We start from the raw sequence: 18,406 nt of genomic DNA, 5'->3' as shown, positions 1-18,406 counted from the left end.
GAGTCGTCTCCACGGTTGTCTTCCTCACCGGAGCCGTCTCCACGGGTTCGCTTGTCTCCCTCGCCGGATTGGTTTAGGTAAATAGAGGTGATATCGTCATCATCACGGATAATCTCCTCGACGAGGTATTCTTTTTCTAGGTCTCGTTCCATAGTTTCTGCAAAGACTTACAAGTTATTCTAATGCTATAAACACAACGAAGCAGTAATTAAGAATAATGGTCAATACATGATCAAATATTAGAATTATACATATATATAGGTACTAATTAAGGATAATGCTCAATACATAATCAAAGATCTGAGTTACACATATAGCTCGATCGGTCACTATATCATCACACTAGAACCTCTCAACGGCGCCGACCGGGTCCTGAGCCGCGTCGGCTGAACACCCAAAGAAACGGAACATTAACAGGATCATAGCTAATGTGAGATCCCTGCAAAACAGACCATCCGCCCGTATACCTGGTCTCTAACGCATACAGGTAACGGCGAACGTGCTCGTCCTCCTCTCTAATACGCTGAGCTGCCACCTCCAGCGGCGCCGGCTCCCTCTGAAACGACCGTGGCCCACGCGACCTCCACCAGAGAATATCCGGGTCGACGACGGGACCCGGATTCCGCACCAAGGTGCGCCCCGGAAGATAACACCTCCCAGTGCCACCCCGGCGGAGCCCAGTCCCGAACCTCCCCCATCAGTTGAATCTGCTCTAAAATTGTCCTAGCTCCAGGACGCGGCGGGCGCGGCATCGTATGCAAACTAACAAATATAATATTGAATTTGAATAAAGTACTTATGAATATATATATTAGTAACAAATATATCTACTTTTGTCTAACACATATATTTCTATCTAACAAATATTACTACTTTTGTCTAACACATACATTTTTATCTAACAAATATTTCTAACATTGTAACAAAAATTTATCTAACAAAAAACTTATCAAATAAATCTAACTAAAATTTCTAAATTTCACTACTATTTCACTACTAAATTTTCTAACTAATATTTTCTAACTACAATTTTCTAAATAAATCTAACTAAAATTTATCTAACTAAAATTTATTAAATAAATCTAACTAAAATTTCTAAATTTTATTACTATTTCGCTACTAAATTTTCTAACTACAATTTTCTAAATAAATCTAACTAAAATTTATCTAACTTAAATTTCTAAATTTAACTACTTAATTTTCTAACTAATTAAAACAAAAAAAATTAAACATCTACAAATGGAGAAGAGGGCGGCCGGGGGCTCACCTAGCCGGCTGCCGGCCGGAGAAGAAGGGCGGCGGCGCGGGCGGGGGCGGTCGGCGGTGGCGGTGGAGGAGGCCGGCGCACGTGCGCGGCCGCGGGCGCGAAGCGGTGGCGCGCGGCGGGACGGGCGCGGAGGCGAGGCGGCGGCGCGGTCGGCGGCGCAGTTGACGGCGGCGGTGATACGTCTCAAACGTATCTATAATTTCTTATGTTCCATGCTACTTTTATGATGATACTCACATGTTTTATACACATTATATGTCATTATTATGCATTTTCCGGCACTAACCTATTGACGAGATGCCGAAGAGCCGATTCTTTGTTTCTGCTGTTTTTGGTTTCAGAAATCCTACAAAGGAAATATTCTCGGAATTGGACGAAATCAACGCCCGGGGTTTTATTTTTCCACGAAGCTTCCGAGAAGACCGAAAGGGAAACGAAGTGGGGCGACGAGGCGCCGACACAACAGGACGGCGCGGCCCAGGTCTTGGCCGCGCGGCCCTGGCGTGTGGGGCCCTCGTGTCGCCCCTAAACCTACCCTTCCGCCTACTTAAAGCCTTCGTCGCGAAACCCCCAGTACCGAGAGCCACGATACGGAAAACCTTGCAGAGACGACGCCGCCGCCAATCCCATCTCGGGGGATTCAGGAGATCGCCTCCGGCACCCTGCCGGAGAGGGGAATCATCTCCCGGAGGGCTCTTCATCGCCATGATCGCCTCTGGATCGATGTGTGAGTAGTTCACCCCTGGACAATGGGTCCATAGCAGTAGCTAGATGGTTGTCTTCTCCTCATTGTGCTATCATGTTAGATCTTGTGAGCTGCCTATCATGATCAAGATCATCTATTTGTAATGCTACATGTTGTGTTTGTTGGGATCCGATGAATATTGAATACTATGTCAAGTTGATTATCAATCTATCATATATGTTGTTTATGTTCTTCATGCTCTCCGTTGCTAGTAGAGGCTCTGGCCAAGTTGATACTTGTAACTCCAAGAGGGAGTATTTATGCTCGATAGTGGGTTCATGCCTCCATTGAATCTGGGACAGTGAGAGAAAGTTCTAAGGTTGTGGATGTGCTGTTGCCACTAGGGATAAAACATCAATGCTTTGTCTAAGGATATTTGTGTTGATTACATTACGCACCATACTTAATGCAATTGTCTGTTGTTTGCAACTTAATACCGGAAGGTGTTCGGATGATAACCTGAAAGTGGACTTTTTAGGCGTAGATGCATGCTGGATAGCGGTCTATGTACTTTGTCGTAATGCCCTGATTAAATCTCATAGTACTCATCATGATATATGTATGTGCATTGTTATGCCTTCTTTATTTGTCAATTGCCCAACTGTAATTCGTTCACCCAACATGCTATTTATCTTATGGGAGAGACACCACTAGTGAACTGTGGACCCCGGTCCATTCTTTACATCTGAAATACAATCTACTGCAATACTTGTTCTTTATTGTTCTTCGCAAACAAACATCATCTTCCACACTATACGGTTAATCCTTTGTTTTCAGCAAGCCGGTGAGATTGACAACCTCACTGTTACGTTGGGGCAAAGTACTTTGATTGTGTTGTGCAGGTTCCACGTTGGCGCCGGAATCCCTGGTGTTGCGCCGCACTACACTCCGTCACCAACAACCTTCACGTGTTTCTTGACTCCTACTGGTTCGATAACCTTGGTTTCTTACTGAGGGAAAACTTGCTACTGTACGCATCACACCTTCCTCTTGGGGTTCCAACGGACGTGTGTCTTGCACGCATCAGGCGGCGCGCGGGGATCGCTCAAAATTTTGGCAGCGTTTCGGTAGGATTTGGTCCTTGCGCGAATGGAGAAGAAGGGGCGCGCGCGGGGAAGTTATAGAATGGACCTTTTGCACCGGTTCGTGGCTGGAACCGGTGCAAAAGACTCTTTTGCACCGGTTCGGTCCATTTTTTGGCTGCATTTTGCATTTTTCCCGCCTTTTTTTTTTGGGTGTTTCGCGCGTGATAGGTTCCCGCCACGACGCCGCGCGTGGTAGGTTCCCGTCACACGACGCCGCGCAAGTTATTTTCCCGCCACGCGATGATGCCGCGCGGGATATTTTCCCGCCACGCGACCAACGGCACGCGGGATATTTTCCCGCCACGACGCCACGCGGGATATTTTCCCTCTTTAAATAGTACGTCCTCGTCTCTCCCACTTCACTCATCACCGAACCCTATCCCATTTCACAATTCCCCCAAAGCCGCACCCGCCACGGGTGGAGGTGGACCCGCAGCTCGCGGAGATAGAGGAGTGGGAGGAGCTGCAGCGGCAGGAGGCGGCAGCTAGGAGGGCAGCAGCGGATGAGGTGGACCCGCAGCTTGCAGAGATAGAGAAGTGGGAGGAGGCGGCGCTAGCGGCTACCATAGAAGCATTTGAGAGGCATAGTCTCCAGGAGCTGCATAAGCGGCCGCGTGTGGCGGATCTGGATAGTGAGGAGATGCATAAGCGTCGTCGTGAGGAGGAGCTGCTGCAGGAGGCGGCAGCCAGGAGGGCAGCAGCGGATGCGTGGAAGAACTAGTAGAAGTTGTTATTTTAGTTTAAATTTAGTTAATGTTAAATTTTAATAAAGTCGTTGTCGTTGTTTTAGTTTAAGTTTAGTTAATGTATCTTGTTAAATATCAATAAAGTCGTTGTCGTTTTATCCCGGTTAATGGCTGGAACCGGTGCTAAAGATGGTTGATTAGTTTATATACCCCTTGTATCCCGGTTACTGGCTGGAACCGGTGCTAAAGATGGTGGATTAGTTTATATACCCTTTTATCCCGGTTCCTGGGCTGGAACCGGTGCTTAAGATGGGGGGACTAAATCTGGGGGAGGCTTATCTGCTGTTTGTCTTATCTGGGGTGGCGTCATCTGGGAGGAGGGGATTATCTGGAGGCACACACCGCTATATATAGCCCCTCCGGGGAGAGTAGAGAGAACAAAGAGAGAAGAGGCAACGATCAAGAAGGAAAGAGCCTCTCCGGCGAAGTTTCTCGAAGATCTCTTAGATGGCCGACCGTCTTAGACATCTTCGGAAGCTTCGCCCGAGAACTCTTCCCGCAAGCAAGCTAGGAGTCCCGCTCGCAAGCTGCTAGTATTCAGGTTGGGCATAAAAACCGTGAAACCGAAACCGAACCAAAGCTGAAACCGAACTAATCGAAATCTCGGTTTTTTCCATTAACCGCTATTTTTTCGGTTTCCATTTATACTAACCGAATTAAATTTGGTAGAATTCGGTTTTTAGCCCCACCAACCGAACAAGACTGAATAGACCGAATTGAGTAACCTACCATCAATTTGTGCATAAACTGATCATTCCATAGAAGCCCAATTGCGTTTGATGTTCCAAAAATTGTTCATTCAATGTATGACTTTGGTCTTTGATGTACTAGCTTTTTCTGAATATAGTGTGAAACCTGCATAATAGAACACATCGCTCGAAGTCTTAGCTACCCCTTTTAATCGCTCACGAGTGATGCACCTGTACCACGAGTGTCGCAGCCTACCAAATAGCATCCCTCCACGATTGGTGCTCATTTGTCGATTTCTTGCGCAGTTGATGCTTTTTGTGTTGATATGTCAATCACTATTTGCTTTCTTCGGTGATGCCTACTATTTTTTCAAGTGAGTAGGTTCATTCGGTTTTAACCAAAAATCGAACTGAATTTGTCGGTTAACCGAATCTTCGGTTTCCTAAATATTCATGCCAATTTCGGTTACCATTTTTGAAAACCGAATTTGTTCAAAAACCGCAAAAACCGAATCGAAATTTCGGTTAAAACCGAATGCCCACCCTGAGCTAGTATACACCAAACAAACAGTAGCTCAGGGTAAGGACGGGAGAGTGATGGCGTGTGAAGCACACGTCCGTTGGGAACCCCAAGAGGAAGGTGTGATGCGTACAGCAGCAAGTTTTCCCTCAGTAAGAAACCAAGGTTATCGAACCAGTAGGAGATGAAGGCCACGTGAAGGTTGTTGGTGAAGGAGTGTAGTGCGGCGCAACACCAGGGATTCCGGCGCCAACGTGGAACCTGCACAACACAATCAAAATACTTTGCCCCAACTTAACAGTGAGGTTGTCAATCTCACCGGCTTGCTGTAAACAAAGGATTAAACGTATGGTGTGGAGAATGATGTTTGCTTGCAAAGAACAACAGAGAACAATGATTGCAGTAGGTTGTATTTCAGATGTAAAAGAATGGACCGGGGTCCACAGTTCACTAGTGGTGTCTCTCCAATAAGATAAATAACATGTTGGGTGAACAAATTACAGTTGGGCAATTGACAAATAGAGAGGGCATAACAATGCACATACATATCATGATGACTACTATGAGATTTACTTAGGGCATTACGACAAAGAACATAGACCGCTATCCAGCATGCATCTATGCCTAAAAAGTCCACCTTCGGGTTAGCATCCGCACCCCTTCCAGTATTAAGTTGCAAACAACAGACAATTGCATTAAGTACTGTGCGTAATGTAAATAATACAAATATCCTTAGACAAAGCATTGATGTTTTATCCCTAGTGGCAACAGCACATCCACAACCTTAGAACTTTCTGTCACCGTCCCAGATTCAATGGAGGCATGAACCCACTATCGAGCATAAATACTCCCTCTTGGAGTCACAAGTATCAACTTGGCCAGAGCCTCTACTAGCAACGGAGAGCATGCAAGATCATAAACAACACATATATGATAGATCGATAATCAACTTGACATAGTATTCCATATTCATCGGATCCCAACAAACACAACATGTAGCATTACAAATAGATGATCTTGATCATGATAGGCAGCTCACAAGATCTAAACTTGATAGCACAAGAGGAGAAGACAACCATCTAGCTACTGCTATGGGCCCATAGTCCAAGGATGAACTACTCACGCATCAGTCCGGAGGCGGGCATGGTGATGTAGAGCCCTCCGGTGATGATTCCCCTCTCCGGCAGGGTGCCGGAGGCGATCTTCAGAACCCCCGAGATGGGGTTGACGGCGGCGGCGTCTCAGTAATTTTTCTCGTATCGTTGCTCTCGGTACTAGGGTTTTCGCGACAGAAGGATTATATAGGCGAAGGGGCAGAGTCGGGGGACGCCCGAGGTGCCCACCCCATATGGCGGCGCGGCCAGGGGTGGGGCCGCGCCCCCCTATGGTGTGGCCGCCTCGTTGCCCCTCTTTGTCTCCTCTTCGGTGTTCTGGAAGGCTCCGTGGAAAATAAGACCGTGGGCTTTTCTTTCGTCCAATTCCGAGAATATTTTCTGTGTAGGATTTCTGAAACCAAAAACAGCAGAAAACAGGAACTGGCGCTTCGGCATCTTGTTAATAGGTTAGTACCGGAAAATGCATCGAAATAATGTAAAGTGTATGTAAAACATGAGAGTATTATCATAAAACTAGCATGGAACATAAGAAATTATAGATACGTTTGAGACGTATCAAGCATCCCCAAGCTTAGTTCCTACTCGCCCTCGAGTAGGTAAACGATAACAAGGATAATTTCTAAAGTGATTCGAAGCAATGGTCTATAGTTTGTTAACAAATAGATAATGACTAGACAACTGAATCATATAGCAAAGACTTTTCATGAATAGTACTTTCAAGACAAGCATCAACAAGTCTTGCATAAGAGTTAACTCATAAAGCAATAGATTCTTAATAGAAGGTTTTGAAGCAACACAAAGGAAGATTTAAGTTTCAGCATTTGCTTTCAACTTTCAACATGTATATCTCATGGATAATTGTCAACACAAAGTAATATGATGAGTGCAAATAAGCAAGTATGTAAGAATCAATGCACACAGTTGACACAAGTGTTTGATCCTAAGATAGAAAGAAGTAGGAAAACTGACTCAACATAAAGTAAAAGAAAGGCCCTTCGCAGAGGGAAGCAGGGATTACTCATGTGCCAGAGCTTTTTATTTTGAAAACATGGAAACAATTTTGTCAATGGTAGTAATAATTCATATGTGTTATGCATAAAACCTCCTATAAGTTGCAAGCCTCGTGCATCGAATACTAATAGTGCCCGCACCTTGTCCTAATTAGCTCGGACTTCCATGGATTATCATTGCATTTCATATGTTTCAACCAAGTATCACAAAGGGGTACCTCTATGCCACATGTACAAAGGTCCAAGGAGATAGATCGCATTTGATTTCTCAATTTTGATAGATCTCAACTTGAGGACATCCATACCGGGACAACATAGAAAACAGATAATGGACTCCTCTTTTATGCTTTAAGCATTCAACAACAGATAATATTCTCATAAGAGATTTGAGGATTAATGTCCAAGCTGAAACTTCCACAATGATACATGGCTTTCGTTGGCGGCCCAATGTTCTTCTCTAACAATATGCATACTTAAACCATTTAACTCATGGCAAATCTCCCTTACTTCAGACAAGATGAACATGCATAGAAACTCACATGATATTGAACAAAGGTGTAACAGGTTGATGGCGTCCCCAGAAACATGGTTACCGCTCAACAAGCAACTTATAAGAACTAAGATACATAAGCGACATATTCTTTACCACAATAGTTTTTAGGCTACTTTCCCATGAGCTATCTATTGCAAAGACAAGGAATGAATTTTTTTAAAGGTAGCACGCAAGCAATTTACTTTGGAAAGGCAGAAAAATACCACATAGTAGGTAGTTATGGTGGACACAAATGGCATAGGTTTTGGCTCAAGGTTTTGGATGCACGAGAAGCATTCCCTCTCAGTACGAGGCTTTGGCTAGCAAGGTTGTTTGAAGCAAACACAAGTATAAACCGGTACAGCAAAACTTACACAAGAACATATTGCAAGCATTATAAGACTCTACACTGTCTTCCTTGTTGTTCAAACACTTTTACCAGAAAATATCTAGACCTTAGAGAGACCAATCATGCAATCCAAATTTCAACAAGCTCTACGGTAGTTCTCCACTAATAGACTTAAACTACATGATGCAAGAGCTTAAACATGATCTACTTGAGAGCTCAAAACAATTGCCAAGTATCAAATTATTCAAGACAATATATCAATTACCACATGAAGCATTTTCGGTTTCCAACCAAATAGCAATAAATGAAGCGACTTTCAACTTTCGCCATGAATATTAAAAGTAAAACTAAGAACACCAGTGTTCAATATGAAAAAGCGGAGCGTGTCTTTCTCCCACACAATGAATGCTAGGATCCGATTTTATTCAAACATAAATAAAAATAAAAGCACACAGACGCTCCAAGTAAAGCACATAAGATGTGATGGAATAAAAATATAGTTTCACTAGAGGTGACCTGATAAGTTGTTGATGAAGAAGGGGATGCCTTGGGCATCCCCAAGCTTAGATGCTTGAGTCTTCTTGAAATATGCAGGGATGAACCACGGGGGCATCCCCAAGCTTAGACTTTTCACTCTTCTTGATCAAATTATATCATCCTCCTCTTTGATCCTTGAAAACTTCCTTCACACCAGACTCAAAACAATCTCATTAGAGGGTTAATGCATAATCAAAAATTCACATGTTCAGCGAGGACACAATCATTCCCAACACTTCTGGACATTACCCAAGGTTACTGAAATTTAATGGAGCAAAGAAATTCACTCAACAAAGTAAAAGAGGCAATGCGAAATAAAGCAGAATCTGTCAAAACAGAACAGTCCGTAAAGACGAATTTTTTCGAGGCACTTAACAAGCTCAGATGGAAAAGCTCCAGTTGAACGAAAGTTGCGTACATATTTTAGGATCACGCATGAATTTTTTCAGCATTTTACGAGTTTCCTACAGAGAGATCAACTCAAATTCGTGACAGCTAAAAATCTGTTTCTGCGCAGAAATCCAAATCTAGTATCAACTTTACTATCAAAGACTTTACTTGGCACAACAATGCAGGAAAATAAAGATACAAAGGTATTGCTACAGTAGTAACAAGTACCTTGACTCAAATATAAAATAAAAATTGCAGAAGTAAAATAATGGGTTGTCTCCCATAAGCGCTTTTCTTTAACGCCTTTCAGCTAGGCGCAGAAAGGGTAAATCAAGTAACATCAAGAGAAGAAGCATCAACATCATAATTTGTTCTAATAATAGAATCAAAAGGCAACTTCATTCTCTTTCTAGGGAAGTGTTCCATACCTTTCTTAAGAGGGAATTGATATTTAATATTTCCTTCTTTCATATCAATAATAGCACCAACAGTTCGAAGAAAGGGTCTTCCCAAAATAATAGGACAAGATGCATTGCATTCAATATCCAAGACAACAAAATCAACGGGGACAAGGTTATTGTTAACCGTAATGTGAACATTGTCAATCCTCCCCAAAGGTTTCTTTATAGAATTATCAGCAAGATTAACATCCAAATAACAATATTTCAATGGTGGCAAGTCAAGCATATCATAGAGTTTCTTAGGCATAACAGAAATACTTGCACCAAGATCACATAAAGCATTACAATCAAAATCATTGACCTTCATTTTAATGATGGGCTCCCAACCATCTTCTAACTTCCTAGGAATAGAAGCTTCAAGTTTTAATTTCTCTTCTCTAGCTTTAATGAGAGCATTTATAATATGTTTTGTAAAGGCCAAGTTTATAGCACTAGCATTAGGACTTCTAGCAAGTTTTTGCAAGAACTTAATAACTTCAGAGATATGACAATTATCAAAATAAAAACCATTATGATCTAAAGCAATGGGATCATTGTCCCCAATACTCTGAAAAATTTCAGCACTTTTATCACAAACAGTTTCAGCAGTTTCAGGCAATTTTGCATGCTTTGTATTAGAAGTAGAAACATTTCCAACACCAATTATTTTACCATTGATAGTAGGAGGTTTAGCAACATGTGAAGCATCAACATTACTAGTGGTGGTAATAGTCCAAACTTTAGCTACATTATTCTCTTTAGCAAGTTTTTCTTCTCTTTCCCACCTAGCATGCAATTCAGCCATCATTCTAATATTGTCATTAATTCGAACTTGGATAGCGTTTGTTGTAGCAAATGACTTAATATCGTTATCTTCATTAGGCATAACTTTCAATTTTAAAAGATCAACATCAGCAGCAAGACTATCAACCTTAGAAGCAAGAACATCAATTTTACCAAGCTTTTCTTCAACAGATTTGTTAAAAGCAGTTTGTGTACTAATAAATTATTTAAGCATGACTTCAAGACCAGAGGGTGCACTCCTACTATTTTTGTAAGAATTACCATAAGAATTACCATAACCATTACCATTATTAGAAGGATATGGCCTATAGTTGTTACCAAAATTATTCCTATAAGCATTGTTGTTGAAATTATTACTTTTAATGAAGTTCACATCAACATGCTCTTCTTGAGCAACCAATGAAGCTAAAGGAACATTATTAGGATCAACATTAGATCTACCATTAACAAGCATAGACATAATAACATCAATCTTATCACTCAAGGAGGAGGTTTCTTCAACAGAATTTACCTTCTTACCTTGAGGAGTCCTTTCAGTGTGCCATTCAGAGTAGTTGATCATCATATCATTAAGAAGCTTTGTTGCAGCACCCAAAGTGATGGACATAAAAGTACTTCCAGCAGCTGAATCCAATAGGTTCCTTGAAGAAAAATTTAATCCTGCATAAAAGGTTTGGATGATCATCCAAGTAGTTAGTCCATGGGTAGGGCAATTCTTTACCAAAGATTTCATTCTTTCCCATGCTTGGGCAACATGTTCATTATCCAATTGCTTAAAATTCATAATGCTACTTCTCAAAGATATAATTTTAGAAGGAGGATAATATCTTCCAATGAAAGCATCTTTACATTTAGTCCATGAATCAATACTATTCTTAGGCAAAGATAGCAACCAATCTTTAGCTCTTCCTCTTAAGGAGAAAAGAAACAATTTCAGTTTTATAATATCCCCATCTACATCCTTGTACTTTTGCATTTCACAAAGTTCAACAAAATTATTAAGATGGGCAGCAGCATCATCAGTACTAACACCAGAAAATTGCTCTCTCATAACAAGATTTAGTAAAGCAGGTTTAATTTCATAAAATTTTGCTGTAGTGACAGGTGGAGCAATAGGAGTGCATATGAAATCATTATTATTGGTACTAGTGAAATCACACAACTTAGTGTTCTCAGGAGTATTCATTTTAACAATAATAAAAATAAGTAAAGCAAAACCGAATTAAGTAAAGTAAAACAAGTAACTAATTATTTTGTGTTTTTGATATAAAGAAAGCAAACAAGACAGAAAATAAAATAAAGCAAGACAATAAACAAAGTAAAGAGATTGGGTGTGAGAGACTCCCCTTGCAGCGTGTCTTGATCTCCCCGGCAACGGCGCCAGAAAAATGCTTGATGGCGCGTGAAGCACACGTCCGTTGGGAACCCCAAGAGGAAGGTGTGATGCGTACAGCAGCAAGTTTTCCCTCAGTAAGAAACCAAGGTTATCGAACCAGTAGGAGATGAAGGCCACGTGAAGGTTGTTGGTGAAGGAGTGTAGTGCGGCGCAACACCAGGGATTCCGGCGCCAACGTGGAACCTGCACAACACAATCAAAATACTTTGCCCCAACTTAACAGTGAGGTTGTCAATCTCACCGGCTTGCTGTAAACAAAGGATTAAACGTATGGTGTGAAAAATGATGTTTGCTTGCAAAGAACAACAGAGAACAATGATTGCAGTAGGTTGTATTTCAGATGTAAAAGAATGGACCGGGGTCCACAGTTCACTAGTGGTATCTCTCCAATAAGATAAATAACATGTTGGGTGAACAGATTACAGTTGGGCAATTGACAAATAGAGAGGGCATAACAATGCACATACATATCATGATGACTACTATGAGATTTACTTAGGGCATTACGACAAAGAACATATACCGCTATCCAGCATGCATCTATGCCTAAAAAGTCCACCTTCGGGTTAGCATCCGCACCCCTCCCAGTATTAAGTTGCAAACAACAGACAATTGCATTAAGTACTGTGCGTAATGTAAACAATACAAATATCCTTAGACAAAGCATTGATGTTTTATCCCTAGTGGCAATAGCACATCCACAACCTTAGAACTTTCTCACATCGTCCCCGAGATTCAATGGAGGCATGAACCCACTATCGAGCATAAATACTCCCTCTTGGAGTCACAAGTATCAACTTGGCCAGAGCCTCTACTAGCAACGGAGATCATGCAAGATCATAAACAACACATATATGATAGATCGATAATCAACTTGACATAGTATTCCATATTCATCGGATCCCAACAAACACAACATGTAGCATTACAAATAGATGATCTTGATCATGATAGGCAGCTCACAAGATCTAAACATGATAGCACAAGAGGAGAAGACAACCATCTAGCTACTGCTATGGACCCATAGTCCAAGGATGAACTACTCACGCATCAGTCCGGAGGCGAGCATGGTGATGTAGAGCCCTCCGGTGATGATTCCCCTCTCCGGCAGGGTGCCGGAGGCGATCTTCAGAACCCCCCGAGATGGGGTTGACGGCGGCGGCGTCTCAGTAACTTTTCTCGTATCATGGCTGTCGGTACTAGGGTTTTCGCGACGGAAGGATTATATAGGCGAAGGAGCAGAGTCGGGGGACGCCCGAGGGGCCCACCCCATATGGCGGCGCGGCCAGGGGTGGGGCCGCGCCCCCCTATGGTGTGGCCGCCTCGTTGCCCCTCTTCGTCTCCTCTTCGGTGTTCTGGAAGGCTCCGTGGAAAATAAGACCGTGGGCTTTTGTTTCGTCCAATTCCGAGAATATTTCCTGTGTAGGATTTCTGAAACCAAAAACAGCAGAAAACAGGAACTGGCGCTTCGGCATCGTGTTAATAGGTTAGTACCGGAAAATGCATCAAAATGATGTAAAGTGTATGTAAAACATGTGAGTATTGTCATAAAACTAGCATGGAACATAAGAAATTATAGATATGTTTGAGACGTATCAGAGAGCATAGAGAGCTTCCCGGGAGCTGGTATATAACCCGACGACGGCGACCTCGAAGGAAAGAGCCTCTCTGGCGGAGCTTCTCGAAGATGTCTTAGATGGACGGCCGTCTTAGACATCTTTGGAAGCTCCGCCCGAGAACTCTTCCCGCACACATGTGTATCTTGGGATGTCTTACAATGTTGCAGGAGGAAGTTTTCCTTTTCATCGCACGAAAAATCCATTTTCCATTTTCGAGGTGCCGAAAAGGGGGTGTTTTGTGAAGGAACCACAAAATTAAAGTTTCACATTGGTACCAACACATTTTTCAAAAATAGTAGACCACCTAAGATGGATAATTTCCCAACTTTTGTATCTGGAACCTTTCCGTCCACCCCTCGTGAAAAAGACAAATTCCTGTCGAATCGGTAGGAAGCCGGCCATTTTTGAACTACAGGCACATGATATAATACTCAAGATTTTTTGTAAAAATATTTATTGGGTTCACAACATGCTATTTCATCAGAGATCTAGTGAAAGTGTAGCGAAACTCCGCCCCGAGCAAAGGATCTTCATGCCCGCCGTTTTGAATATAGTTTGAAACGAGCATAACAAATTCAAAAATGATTCAAACAACGCGAAACCTTCGCGTGCCGTCATATTATGTGTCATACTTGCAAGGAAAAATAATAAACTTGGATAATTGCACACATCACAAAAAATCCTTCACAATATGGGCTATCGTGTTCGAGGTTTCATGGCATTTAGGTCAAACGACCAATGTTACTGATAGAATCGCCACATAGTTTGTGATAATGTATCCATATTGTGCACACATGTGTATCTTGGGATGTCTTACAATGTTGCAGGACGAAGTTTTTCTTTTCATCGCACGAAAAATTCATTTTCCATTTTTGAGGTGCCAAAAAGGGGGTGTTTTGTGAAGGAACCACAAAATTAAAGTTTCACATTGGTACCAACACATTTTTCAAAAATAGTAGACCACCTAAGATGGATAATTTCCCAACCTAGTATCTGGAACCTTTCCGTCCACCCCTCGTGAAAAAGACAAATTCCTGCCGAATCGGGAGGAGGCCGGCCAGATTTGAACTACAGGCACATGATATAATGCTCAAGATTTTTTGTAAAAATATTTATTGGGTTCACAACATGCTATTTCATCAGAGATCCAGTGAAAGTTTAGCGAAACTTCGCCCCGAGCGAAGGATCTTCATGCCCGCCGTTTTGAATATAGTTTGAAAAGAGCATAACAAATTCAAAAATGAACCAAACAACGCGAAACCTTCGCGTGCCATCATATTATGTGTCATACTTGTAAGGAAAAATAATAAACTTGGATAATTGCACACATCACAAAAAATCCTTCACAATATGGGCTATCGTGTTTGAGGTTTCATGGCATTTAGGTCAAACGACCAATGTTACTGATAGAATCGCCACAAATGCTTCACAGTACATGATAATAATACATTATGATCGCTTCGACCGTAACCATGGAGCATCTTCAGCATTTAACGCGATGGTTGGGTCAATGTTCACTGTGAACGGCGGAATTTCAGCAAACTTATTATAATCTTATGGCATGTCTGTCTTGTCCTCGACTCCCACGATGGTTCTTTTACCTGAAAGAACTATGTGACGCTTTGACTCATCGGATGAGCTCGTTTCCTTATGTTTTCTTTTCTTCGGTCTGGAGGACATGTCCTTCACATAGGAAACCTGAGCCACATCATTGGCTAGGACGAATGGTTCGTCTCTGTAACCAACATTGTTGAGATCCACTGTTGTCATTCCGTACAACTGGTCTACCTTTACCCCTTTTCCATCCAGCTTGACCCATTTGCACCGAAACAAAGGGACCTTAAAAAGAAGTTCCATAGTCAAGTTCCCATATCTCCTCTATGTAACCATAATATGTGTCCTTTTCCCCACTGTTAGTGTTTGTTGCATCAATACGGACACTACTGTTTTGGTTGGTGCTCTTTTTATCTTGGGCGAACGTGTAGAAGGTATTTTCGTTTATCTCATACCCCTGGAAAGTCACTACAGTCGAAGATGGTGACCCGGCCAACAAGTACAACTGATCTTCAATATCGTTGTTATTAATGAGATGTGTTCGAAGCCAACCGCCGAATGTCTGCATATGTTTATGTGTAATCCAGTCTTCAGACTGCCCCGGGTGTTGGGAGCGTACAATATTCTTGTGGTCAGTGATATACGGGGCCACCAAGGTGGAACTTTGTAGAACTGTGTAGTGTGCTTGAGTGAAAGAAATCATGTCCCTACATATCATTGATTTCCTTCCTAGCGTGCCTTTTCCACTTAGTCTCCCCTCATGCCGCGATTCAGGAACACCAATCGACTTAAGCTCAGGAATGAAATCAACACAGAACTCAATGACCTCCTCTGTTCCATAGCCCTTGGAGATGCTTCCTTCTGGCCTAGCACGGTTATGAACATATTTCTTTAAGACCCCCATGAACCTCTCGAAGGGGAACATATTGTGTAGAAATAGAGGACCGAGGATGGCAATCTCTTCGATAAGGTGAACCATGAGATGCGTCATAATATTGAAGAAAGATGGTGGAAACACCAACTCAAAACTAACAAGACATTGCACCACATCCTTCTGTAACCTTGGAAGACTAGCTGGATCGATTACCTTCTGAGATATTGCATTGAGGAATGCACATAGCTTCACAATGGGTATTCGAACATTTTCCGGCAGAAGCCCCCTCAGTGCAACCGGGAGTAACTGCGTCATAATAATGTGGCAGTCATGCGACTTCAGGTTTTGGAATTTTTTCTCTGCCATATTTATAATTCCCTTTATATTTGATGAGAATCCACACGGCACCTTGATACTGTAAAGGACTTCAAAAAAGATTTCCTTCTCTGCTTTGGTAAGAGCGTAGCTGGCAGGACTTAAGCGACTATCCATCTTGTAATTCTGTTCTTGCTTGTTTTTTGGGACTTTCATACGATACTGGTCCTCCCGTGCTTCTGGTGTATCTTTTGTCTTCCCATACACGCCTAAGAAGCCTAGCAGGTTCACGCAAAGATTCTTCGTCACGTGCATCACGTCGATTGAAGAGCGGACCTCTAGGAATTTCCAATAGGGTAGATCCCAAAATATACATTTTTTCTTCCACATGGGTGCGTGTCCGGTAACGACGTCATTCGGAACAGATTGACCACCAGGACCCTTTCCAAAGATTACTTTTATGTCCTTGACCATATCAAGTAAATCATCACCGGTACGGAGTTCAGGCTTCTCCCGGTGATCTGCCTCACCTCCGAAATGATTGCCTTTCTTTCTGACGGGGTGCCTCTTTGGAATAAATCGACGATGTCCTAGGTACACAACCTTCTTACATTTATTCAAATATGCACCTTTAGTCTCATCTAAACAGTGTGTGCATGCATTGTATCCCTTGTTTGTCTGTCCTGAAAGGTTAGTAAGAGCAGGCCAATCATTGATGGTCACGAAAAGCAACGCTCGTAGGTTAAATGACTCCTGTTTGTACTCGTCCCATGCATGTACACCTGGTTTGGTCCACAACTGTAAGAGTTCTTCAAATAATGGTCGTAGGTACACATCAATGTCGTTGCCGGGTTGCTTTGGGCCTTGGATGAGCATTGGCATCATAATGAACTTCCGCTTCATGCACAACCAAGGCAGAAGGTGATAGATACATAGAGTTACAGGCCAGGTGTTATGACTGCAGCTCTGCTCCCCAAAAGGATTCATTCCATCTGTACTTAGACCAAACCTTAAGTTCCCCGCGTCATCTGCAAAGTCTGGGAACTCTCTATCGATTGTCCTCCACTGCGACCCATCAGCGGGGTGTCTCAGCATCTCGTCTTTCTTACGGTCTTCTTTGTGCCATCGCAACAACCTGGCATGCTCTTTATTTCTGAACAGACGTTTCAACCGTGGTATTATAGGAGCATACCACATAACCTTGGCAGGAACCCTCTTCCTGGGGGACTCGCCCTCAACATCACCAGGGTCATCTCGCCTGATCTTATACCGCAGTGCAGTGCATACCGAGCATTTTTCCAAATTTTCGTACTCAGCGCGGTAGAGGATGAAGTCGTTAATGCATGCATGTATCTTCAGCACCTCTAATCCTAGAGGGCAGAGAACCTTCTTTGCTTCGTACGTACTGTCAGGCAATTCGTTATCCTTTGGAAACCTCCTCTTCATTATTTTCAGTAACTTCTCAAATGGCTTATCACATATACCAGCCTCTGCCTTCCATTGCAGCAACTCCAGTGTGGCAGCGAGCTTTGTGTTGCCATCTTCGCAATTTGGGTATAACTTTTTTTTGTGATCATCTAACATGCCCTTTAACTTTCGCTTCTCGTTTTCAGTTTCTGCTTCTCTGTGTGCATCAGCGATGGCCGACGAAGATCATCATCAACGGGCTCATCTGATGCCTCTTCATCTTCACCTCCTCCTGCCTCTTCATCTTCATCATGCCCCGTTGCAGTATTACCGTAGTTAGGGTACATATCATAATCCTCTTCTTCTTCTTCGTTGTCTTCCATCATAACTCCTCTTTCTCCATGCTTAGTCCAACAATTATAGCTGGGCATGAAACCTTTCCAAAGCAGGTGGGAGTGAATGACTTGCCAATCAGGGTATTGCATTAAGTTCCGGCAATTAACACATGGACAACATATAAAACCATCCGCATGTGGGTTTTCCGTAGCCACACGGATAAAATAATCCAAGCCCGAAGTAAACTCGGGTAGGCGTCAGTCAACGTACATCCATTGCCGCCGGTTCATCTACATCAAATAATTAAGTTTATCAAAAAAACATTACAAAACATTATAATATATATAAATAGTGGAAATTAGCACCGTACAAATGAAAGGATAAAGTTGCTTAACCTTGATCGAGGAGGAAAGAAAGAGGAGAAAGCTTAAGTGTCACTCCGGCACCTCATATCATATTTGTTTTGTGTAAAATCAAGCGGCATCATTCTCTCAGACATTTCATCGAACACCTTATGTGCATGGCAAAGAAAAGGAAGCAAGCACTCAACACACACACCTTCCTCCAAGAAAAAATGAAGTGAGTGTTGGTTGGTTGGGGGTGAGCTCAATATATAGGCAAAGGGACCTTTAGCACCGGTTCGTGTTACGAACCGGTGCAAATGGACTATCTTTTG

This window comes from Lolium perenne, chromosome 6 (genome assembly GCF_019359855.2).
Source record: "Lolium perenne isolate Kyuss_39 chromosome 6, Kyuss_2.0, whole genome shotgun sequence".
NCBI lineage: Eukaryota > Viridiplantae > Streptophyta > Magnoliopsida > Poales > Poaceae > Lolium > Lolium perenne.
This window is presented reverse-complemented; position numbering follows the sequence as displayed.